Source organism: Lactuca saligna, chromosome 6 (assembly GCF_052625555.1).
Source record: "Lactuca saligna cultivar CGN05327 chromosome 6, ASM5262555v1, whole genome shotgun sequence".
NCBI classification, from domain to species: Eukaryota; Viridiplantae; Streptophyta; class Magnoliopsida; order Asterales; family Asteraceae; genus Lactuca; species Lactuca saligna.
In genome coordinates, this window is record NC_136422.1 from 135,375,123 (window position 1) to 135,386,528 (window position 11,406).

General features: G+C 33.4%; 1 non-coding gene across 1 annotated transcript; it reads right to left on the minus strand.

The window, feature by feature from the left end:
- Window positions 1-10,123: 10,123 nt before the first annotated feature.
- LOC145003582 (small nucleolar RNA R71) lies at window positions 10,124-10,230 on the minus strand. Its single transcript, XR_013662037.1, has one exon. It is a non-coding gene; the product is annotated as a small nucleolar RNA R71 (small nucleolar RNA).
- Window positions 10,231-11,406: the final 1,176 nt, after the last annotated feature.

Consider the following 11,406-nt stretch of genomic DNA (forward strand, 5'->3'; position numbering starts at 1 on the left):
CACCGGAAGTAATTCATCGTTTCCTCCTCTTCATTCATAATTTTCCTACATCTATAAATCCATATGCATGGAAAATATGTAATTTGACTTAGAATTGCCTTCTCTTAATCAAAAAACCTGATTGGGTAATTGGTTGTATCAGTCCTTTATACAACTGCGTTCAACAAGTGGAGAGGTATCAGAAAATATGCGCTGCAACATCAACACTGATGATTGTTGGAGGAGTCATCTAAAGTCGTTGATTGATTAATCGCACTCCATGTTAGGGCTTTGTATCAATCCTATCGGTGCGAGGAAACAATTTATTCTGTAATCAACAATTTTCTTATTTCGTTTGCATTTGCGTTTACATTTAGGTTTTGAATTGATTCGTTTCATGTTGGTTTCTGCGTTGGTCGTATCTTGAATAAACACAAATTATCAAATATTTTCATTCGTTTTTCTTATCTTCTTTCTCGTATGAGTTTCAGAAAAATTAATTTAGTTGAATAAGAATTGAGATATCTGAAATGTTTGATTTGGTGAATTTAAGTTTGATTGAAACTGCTTAAGGCAGATTGCATACGAAAGGGTGTTGATGTATTTTTTTTTTTAATTTATGTTTATCCAATGAAGATGAAGACCGGAATAGAGGTGAGTTTTGCTGGTTGAAGTGTAGAGAAGGGATGGAGACAACAATGCCGATGGTTGGAAGGAGATGGGAGAGAGAGAGAGAGAGAGAGAGAGAGAGAGAGAGAAAGAAAGAGAGGAAGCGATATATATATATATATATATATATATATATATATATATATATATATATATATATATCCCTATTCTAATAAAAGAATAAGTTTAATCTCATATTGACAAGTGTCATGCAATTAGAACCCCTCGTTAATGTTATATATCATTTATCATGCCACTTGTCAATCTATTAATTATTCATTTCAAATTTCAAATTTTAAATTTTCCACTCTAATTTTATTAAATTAATAATTGATTCTTCATTTTAAATTTCAAATTTTAAAATTTCTCCCTTTAATTATATTAAATTAATAACATTAGATTAAAAAATAAAATAAAATTAATACAAATTATAAAATGATATAACTCCATGTATTTATTTAAATCAACGATTATAATTTTATATAACTAAAAAAATATCTCTTAAGTAATAATTTATTTAAAATAATTGTATAATAATTTTGATTTTTTAATACGAAAGTTTAATTAATTTTATAACTGTGGTTATCACGGGTTATAAACTAGTATATATATAAAATAGAAAAAAGAAATGAAAATGAGAAAATAGTCTTTTCAAGTTGTTCAGGGACTAAAAACATGAAAAAACATTGATTTTGGTACTTTTCTGCAAGTATAAATGTTTTTGGACCACATCCAAAGCTTTTTTGAATATCACAGGGACCAATCTTACAGTTTTGTCTTTTTAAAATCAGTTTAATCTTAGCTGTTAAAACAATGTTTTATCAGATAATGGAAAATCCCAGCTTTCAATTTTTTTTTAACATTTGATATTACAAACTCATGGGGATGTCATCTTGCGTATATCAACTCATAAGTAAAAGCTTACCTAATATAGCTAATCAAACACAATGGCCAAAAGGTCAAAACTATCAAGAGTTAAACCTCTAAAGGATCCCTAGTGGCATACACCTGAGACACACATGAAAATAATATGTCTGGAAATTTTGGTTTGACATATAAGGTTAGGACTCATATATATAAAAGGATCCTTAGTGGCATACACCTGAGACACACATGAAAATAATATGTCTAGAAATTCTGGTTTGATATATAAGGTTAGGACTCATATATATATATATATATATATATATATATATATATATATATACACACACACACACACATACATAACATAAAGCATCATTACATCAAGAAACATTGAAACAATTAAAGCTCAATTAAGTACAACACATTTTATTACACCATTTCTAGTTCCTATTTGTCCCAACAGAAACGCACTACCTTATGTATTTTTTATAGGCACATTTCTCTCATTAAAAAGTACTACACCTATATCACCTCACATACTCTAACATTATCTAAGCCTTTTCATTCGTAAAATGATTTCATTCCCTTAGCGATGTCTCCCACTTTTAGAATGTTACTGGGCATGCTTCATCCCTTGCAATCTTCTTTTTCATGTCCTTAAGTCTATTACACCCCTAATGTTATTGTGTCCCTCTTGCTCCTCCTTAGGTCCAAGTACAACATACAAAAATGCAAGTGTTTCATGTTCTTGTCACTAATGGTAGCTTAAGTGATATGGGAAATAATTTCTAGAATATCAAGCCAAACAACATGTTTGCTTCTATTACACATGTTACACCTAACACCTAACATATATACGCTCAACCACCTATAACAGATGTCACATTCGGTACACCTGATAGACCTAGCATCTAACACATATTTGGTTAACCACTTGTTACACATGTGACACTTTCTAATCCTGATGCCTAAAATCTAAAATATGTATGGGCAAAATGTATCACAAGTCATCAGTGATGATTAGTTGATAGGTTATAAAATATATTTGAAAATCATTCCATTGAATAATGCTGCCTAAAATTTTAATTCCATAAACTCTAAATATAAATCCTATTTTAAATTTATAAAAATTAACAAATTAAATTGAAACTATCCACACCAGACATTATACTTGATCATGAATATCATGACTTAGGTAAGTAAGTGTGTTAAACACATGGGAAACAAAAGTGTATTGTCATCATTGAATCTAACTATTAAATAACCTTAAAAGAAAGCATACAAGGGGGATTTATAAAATATCTCACTTAAATAATCCAAAAAACAAATAATCAAGTAAATACTCATAACAACCTTGGCTAATTGTATAGATAACATAATTTGAAGGTACTTATATTTGTGTTTACTCATTCTTGTTTCTAATGATGATTTCATTTAAATGGATATTGATATGTTGTTCACTAATTCCTAAGTTAATTAACTCCAATTTAATTTCATTAATCAAATGATTCTAAGTATCTACAGTAGTGATAACTTTCCTATATCCATTCTGTTAATTCGTATTATGACAAACTAAACTGGTATGATCAGTCCCAGGGTTAGTGGAGACTGCTCAAATTTTCTAACTTAATAGAACAATCATGAACCTTAAATCAATATTATTATGCTTAACCTAGGGATACCTTAGCTAGTCATGTCTCTTGCTTCAATTGGTCGAGTTCTGATCTCCTAGTTGTTAACTAACCAATTTATTCAAGTAACATAATATGAACCTCATATTAGATCATGCACTTAGCTACATAAACATAATAACAATAATGTTTTGGTCAAAATAACATAAGTAATTTAGTAACCAAATTACTAAGTGTGTTGTGATGTTTAGGAAAATATTTTTAAGAAAGTAAACAGTAAATTGTTGAAGATATTGAAATATGCCGAAGATCTTGGACGTGCCTAAAATCGTAGGAATTAAGACATTAATATTAAGATTTTATAAAGAAATATGAAATAATAATGTTGGTTTAGCCCAAGATATAAGTACAAGTATAGTTGGAAATGGGGACAAAAATACTGTTAAAGCTGTAAATTTGTTTAATGAAGTAATAAGTCTTAAGATATTTAAAAAGAGCCATGATACCACATAGTATCTTGAGGTTTAAGTTGAACAAATAAAGTATAACAGTTCAATAAACATCTGTAAAAATGATCAAAACACAAATAATACGTAAAAATGAGTCCAAGAATACAACAATATATGAGCAAAGCCCTTAATCCTTTTGGATATATGACATAAAACCTTGGGAGGTGATAATATCACTCGCCTTAGAAAATATATTGATAAAAATAAGATTTATAAGTGCAATATGATCAAGTGTGAAGTTTTTTTTTCATGTTTATGAGATTTCAGAGAATGAATAAAAGTGAGAGTGACCAATTGTACGTGTATCATCAGTGGTAAACATGTGTGAAACAATATTAGCTTCTATATTTATACATTTGATATCTAACTAACTTCCTTAAAAATCTAGGACTAGCATTTAATGTGTAACCGTGTAACTAAATAATAGCTATTGGATCGATGAAAAATAAAATCATTCTTGAGAGAATATTATTAGATTTTTTTTTAAGTATACAGATTTCAAAATGTCATAGGGGTAATTTGAATATTTTATATATCTTTAATTAAGGAAACAAAATAAAAAATTCTAGATTTTTCGAAAAAAAATTTATAATTGTTATTTACACTAAAACAGTTTATTTCTTTAAAAATCATTCTTGAAAGAGTTTTAGAAATTTATTTGTCTATGTAAAAATACACAGTCTAAGAGAAATGATTTTTAAATAGACATTGTTGACAGAATACATAAAAGTTTTATACACCTTAAAATAATTACATCAAAAACCAATACATTCTTAAATGAGTTACATAAAAGTTTATACATCCTTGAAACATGTAACACTTGGTTTCGGAATTACTCCATTACCTAGGGCTACGACTCAGTCATTAGTTGTCACAAGGCTTAGGGCTTCAGGAAAGGAAGTATTTGGCCCATTTCAGATGTGGGTGTCATAGTACAAGTGATCCAAGTATTCGATTGTGTCTTCGGAAGCTAACTGTATAATCGTAATTTGATATATTGGTCTTTTATAGATTTTGGGTTTCGTTCAGGAGGTTTAAAGGATCGGTTGCATTGCTAGGAGTGTAGGGCTTCTCATCACCTTTTCGTGGATATAAGGTTTGTTGAAAACGAACCTAGGATGAGAGAGTTATAGTATTTTGAAGTTTTTGGCAACTTTGGTCCCTAATGGAAATAATTGGCAAGGTAGTCCCATGCATGCAAAGTGGCATGTGCGTGAGTACACCCAATGTAAGCTGGGGTACGCCCAATGTAGTGCTAGATAAGTGGAACGCAGGTTTGGGAGACGTACGCCCAACGTAAAGAAAGTACGCCCAGTATACGTTTAGGATCCCTAAAACCCTAATTTTAAGGGTTGGCTCACTATTTAAGCACCTTAAGTCCAGGGAGTGTGCCTCTCCTTCATTCTCCAGTGTCTTAAACCCTAAATCTCGTGTCATAGCTTCATCTAAGAGGGTTGTATGCCTTGTAGGTGTATTATTGGTGGATTTTAGTGTATTTCAAGAAGTGGTGGCTTGGTGTAAGGTGGTTGTTCAAGGAAAGACTAGTGGATCTGAACTCTTTGCTACATTTTCAGCTCATTGAAGGTAAAAACTCTTAACTTGATCATTAAAACTTGAGATCTATAATTATATGGTTTAGGTCATATTTTGAACTCTTAAGTGAGATCTAGTGGTTGGACTCCACTCTAGGAGCTTTGAGTTGCTACTCTTAGCATTTTTGAGGTTATAAGTCCATAAAGCTGCCATCTATAAGGTTGGATATGGTCCATGCATGTTCTAGATGGATTAAGATTGGTATTATTGGGTTAAGTTGGTCATTTGTTCCATTTGTGTCATGTAAAATGCATAAAGGTGCTGAGTTTATGCATTAAGAGCTTTATGTTGAGGTTCCCTGAAGTTTGGTGCAAAATTCTTATTTGGTTAAGTCACAAATCGAGTTTGAAGGATTTGCAGCTACGCCCTGCGTAGCTAGAGGTAGGCTCAACATACCTCCTTTTGGTCGTGATCCAGGTTTCCTCGAGTACGCTCAGCGTAAGCTGAGTGTACGCCCCGTGTTCGTGGTCCTTTAGGATTTTGGGCTTGTTTCATGTTTGGGCTTTGGAATTGGGCTGCATGTTGTGTGTTGGGCTTTCTGGTCAGAGGAAATTGAGAGTCTTGGATTCTTGTTTGGGTATGTCTAGTTAGACCAAGATTTTGTATTGGGCCTTAGTGAGCCCAACGATTTTGGGCTTTAGTGGGCCCATTAGGCTTGGACCTTTGGGCCATCGAAGAATTATTTTTGGACCATGAATTGTTGGGCTTTTGGGTAAGGTCCATATGGGGTTGGGCCTAATTTGGAAAATTAGGCTATTAGTGGTCTTTTATGGATCTTATAGTTTTGGGCCTTGTTTGTTGGGCTTGGGCCTTGGTTATGAGTCTTGTTGTGCCAGGGGTAAAATGGTCATTTTAACCTAAGTTTGGATTATGGATCATGGTTTGGAATTCAGTTACTAAATGGATGTTGTTTTGGTAATTGTTAGTTTGGGAAATCGTTAGGGAAACAACTAAAGATTTCGTACAGTGAGCTTCAACATTCGAGGTGAGTTTCCTCAATTTTGTATGGGTCAAAGGCACCAATGTTGACACATTGGTTTATGTATTGTAGGAAGACCCAAGGGTGATCCCTTGGTATCATGTATGACAGACCATGAGGTGTCTCCTAGCACACTATATGCAAGACCGGATTCTGAACTCTGGCAAGTAATTAGTTAAGTAGTATTGTTTGTATGCTAGTTGTCTTTGTGATACTTGCATGGAAGACCAGGAGGTGGCTCTTGGCACTTGTCTGTAAGACCCAGGGTTGTGGACCCCGACCAGGCAAGAAAGCTCACAAGGTGGCTCGTGGTATAATGGCAAGACTATGTGCGGCACATATCACCTTTATTGATTATGATATATGAATGATATGTATGGCTCGCGATTATGTATGACTTGTATGGATCGTTGGATACGTATGGTATGTGGTATTTGGGGAACTCACTAAGCTTCATGCTTAATATTTTCAGTTTTGTTTCAGATACTCCAGTTTTCAAATTAAAGAGCTCAGGACGATCACAACGCATACACCTGTGTTTTCCGCAATACATGATCTTTGGGATTGGACTCTGATTATTGTTTTATTTGAAATGTTTTTCAATGTTTTGAACAAAGTTACAATAGTGTTTTAATTATATTTAAAATGAAATTTTTACCTTGGATTTTTTGGTCGTTAAAAAAAATTACATCAAAAGCTAACACAATCTTGAAAAAATACATAAAAAGACAAACAAGTTCTTGAGAGATTGCGTTCTTGAAGAATAACAGTGGAAGATGAGGTAGATTTGGTGGGTGGTTGTTTGACATTAGCCTGTCGGTCTTACTTTGTGTTCTCCAAGAATCTAAATATTAAAATTTCAAACATTTTCACAAACACCTGTTGTGCAACATAAATTGAATTAAAGTTCAAGCATAAAAATATTCAATATTTTTAGATTGATTCAGTTTTAATGAAATGAAAACAAAAAAAGAACATTTTCAAAATTATAATATGATTTTTAGATATTGACATATTAGAAACAAAAAAGAAAACTTTTTTCAGAATTATAATATGATTTAGATGAAAACATTAATGAGAAAAAGGGAGAAACAAAGTATAGGTCAAGAAACAAACGATCCAAACCAACCATATTTCATTTTCCAACTTGATGAATTGAATTCTTGAAAAAAAAAACGAGAACAAGGAAGTCAAATGTTACATTCCCAATTTCTTCGCCAGAAAGACCTATTTATTTATGTTTTATTTAAAAAATCAAAGTATCCTTTTTAAGAATAATATTGCGGAATTTGTTCCCAAAATATGATAAAGATATTATCAAAGCATTTATGAAGAAATGAATTTTAATTATATTAAAAACGTTGGGATGTCATCGTCAATATAGTACATACGCATAAACGGAAAATAGAATATGCCTTATAACATCTATTATTCTACTGGCCTATAATCAATAGTTCTCTTATTTGATCATCACACTGGTGCCCTTGTGCCACTTCTTGTAATACAAGAAACTGAATTTGTCAGGCTTGGAAGCCTGGTGAGCATATAGGGTTTTCAACCCAAAATAATTAAGTTCTTTAATTTCATCAGATCATTCAACCCGATTATTGATATTGCCATATTTATACATATTTTTAGGCAATATTGATCTACATTTTTATTAATATTTTGGTTATTTGCATAGAATTATGGTACTTAGAAGAATAAAATGTTATCTACAACCAAAATAAAGCATTTTCGAAGAGAGGGACCAGAAGTGACAATATATGGAACATTGGAGACTTGGAGTACAAAAGATGAAGAAATTCACGGATTCAACCGAAATCACGTCGTGGAGCCTTCTGCCACGACGTGGACTCGATCCTTCCAGAAGATAAGCACATGAAGAAAGAATCCTTGGCGAATACGGATAACTTATGGATCATGTCGTGGAACGCTTGTCACGATGTGGCCTGTGAAAATTCGAATATTATAAATACTCTTGGCTATTACGACTTGTGGGACTTTTGGCTGATTGGAGGGTTTCTAGAAGATGATTTTTAGCAGATGAGAAGTTCTGGAAAAAGGTTTTCAACACCAAAGGAGTAGAGGTTCATAATTTAGTTCACTTATTTGATACTTATGAACATGTTTGCCTATTTAGTTTGTGTTTGTTTGTTAGTTGCTTTTATGAGCAGCTGAATCTAGCTACTCTTGCTTAGCTAGATGAAGCTTCTAACTTATGAATAGTTTAATTTTACATGGATTTATTTAGTTGGTAAATTGCTTGTGTTTGATTTATAGTTACCTAGCATGCTTATGTTTGTTTCTTTACTTGCTTAATTTCAGGTTCTGTGTAGCTTAATGACCATTAACTGCATGCACTTGTTTACCTAGTGATTTAGTGAACATTAAATTGTTAGAGCTAGGATTGACCAATCCTTGTTAGCAATTAAAGTAAATAAATATGTCTGTGCTAGAGAACGTAGATTATGACTATAATTGCGTTTTCAGAATAAATCTTACATATCATATTCATAATCATAATTGGTTCTGTGTTTAATTGTTTGTGATTATACATAGTTTTACTTGAATTAATTAATTATTGGTAAAGTTAGACTTAAATTACTAATATAATAATAACCAACTTGATAATCCATAATTATTAGCAAGCCATAAGGAAGAAGTGGATTCGAACTAAACAAGAGTGTTTTTACTTATTGATTGAATTTCAGTTAAGTTCGTCTGATCTTGTAAAATTAGATAAAACCTTTTTTAAACTTGTTAATAATTAGGTTAATTTGATAGCAAGTAGCTTAATTAGTAACACCGTTCCCTGTGATCGATACCCGAATTACCCAAGGTATACTATAATCTGACTAGATACACTGCCTATAGGTGCATAGTTAGTCTAACTTTGTTAGGTTATAAATATTAAAATTAGTGGGTACTTTTTTGCACATCAAGTTTTTGGCGCCGTTGCCGGGGAACTGCTTAGTTATTGTTTGTTTATTTGTTGTTGATTAATCGATGCTTTTTTGGGGGTAAAACTGCAAAAAGTTATTTTTTTAGCATAGGATTTTTTTTTTGTTACAGAACCCACGACGTGGACCAGCCTTCCACGATGTGGATTCTGTGAATTCCAGTTTTCTTTAGTTTTTGGTTTATTTTTTTCTGCCTTAGTTCAATTTTACGTTTTTATTTTTTTATTTATTTATTTTGTAGGAGTTCATCACTAGAGGTTCTAACACACCTTTGGTGGCACCACTTGAAGATCCCGAGTCTGCAATTCACAAAAAGAAGGATAAGAGTGTGAAAGAAGATAAAACACCAAAGAAGACGCCTTTACAAGAATTCAAATCAGTGTTCTCAAAGAAGTCAGGGAAGAAAACAGGGGAGTCAAGTTCATCTTTAAAGAACAAGAGCAAGCCTGAACACTTAGATCAAATACCCATCCAAACCAAGTCAGAATAGGATACCGAGCCTGAATTTGAAGAACATACAAGTGAACCCGAAAACGAGCCAATAAATGAGATGGAGAATATCGAGGAAATGTCCATGGGAGCTTATAGAAAGAGAATTCGAAATAATGTTGGCCACGCTTAGTACAACCCGCTATTCCTGCCACTGCCACATTCGAGCTGAAAGGACATATCCTTTCTACACTAAAGGATATTCCATTATATGGAAAAGATCACGAGGGTGCGTTCAAGCATTTAGATGAAGTGAACAACATTGCTGATTACTTCAATGTCTCGAATGTTAACAGAGATACCGTCTTGCTAAGGGTGCTTCTCGTTACCTTTAAAGGAGCTGCAAAGGATTGGTTAAAAGCACTTCCACCTGGTACAATCATTACTTGGGCTCAATTACGTGAGTAGTTTCTAGACCAATTTTGTCCACCATCCAAGATAGCTAAACTCAAGAAGGCAATAGCTAATTTTGAGCAAAACCTGGGGGAGTCACTTTACGAAGCATGGGAGCGTTATAAAGGGTTGTTAAGGAATTGTCCTCAACATAACCTAACATTCAACAAGAAGTATACATATTGTATGACAGGGTCAATGTAATGACAAGACAACTCCTTGATTGTTAAGGACCACTTATGAAAAAAAATCTGGGCAAGGTCAAGGAATTGGTTGAAGAACTTGCGAAGCATTCTCGTGAATATCACAATCATGAAGAAAAATCTGGGCAAGGTCAAGGAATTGGTTGAAGAACTTGCGAAGCATTCTCGTGAATATCACAATCCAAGGAATGAAAGTGTGAAAGGAGTTGGGGGTGCACATTCTGACGAAATGGCTGCCATGATGGCAATGCTTAACACTATGGATAGGAGATTGACCCAAATTGACCAATCAATTCATGCAATTCGAGTTGGTTGTGAGAGATGTAGTGGCCCACATTTGACAAAAGATTGCAACATGGATGAATATGCGAAAAGAAAGTTCAAGTTTGGTATTCAAGTGGAGATAAATACGATGAAGACTGGAGAAAACCAAAGAAAGAGTGGCTGCCATACGAAGAAAACAAGAAGCAAAAGGAAGAGAAATATAAACAAACTGGCTGAGGCTTCTACCAAAAAGAGCAGCCAGCACCCGAGAAGAAAGTAGGCTTGGAAAATATTTTGACCTGATTTATGGAAGCCTCTGATAAAAGGCATGATGATACCGATGCAGTGCTAAAGGAACACATGACTATGATGAAGGAACAACACAAAATGATGATTGACCAGCAAGCCTCGTTAAGAAATCATCAAGCGTCAATTCATAATTTAGAAGTCCAAGTTAATCAACTTGCTACTTTTGTGAACAATAATTTATCCTCAGAAGTTCCCGAAAAGAAAGTTCAATCTCACGTGATGGCCATTAATACTGAAGATAAGGCAATCTATGAGTTTTTAGAGGCACTAGAAGAGGAGCCACAATCGTCCGATCCAGAGCCAAAGAAGCCAAAACTCGAGAACGAAAATGTTGCTGAAATACAGAGACCACATCGTGGGCATTATCTTTCCACGTCGTGGCCACTGTCTGAACAGAAAATTCCAAAAACCGTCTTGGCTTAATGACCACCTTGGCCGTTCCCGTATTGAGCTAATCTTAGTCCACTAGAAAGGGAACATCTGGAGTTTATTCAGAAAATAAAGGGTATTCCTGTTAATGCACCTTTTATTGATTCACTTACAAAATATGCTAAGTTC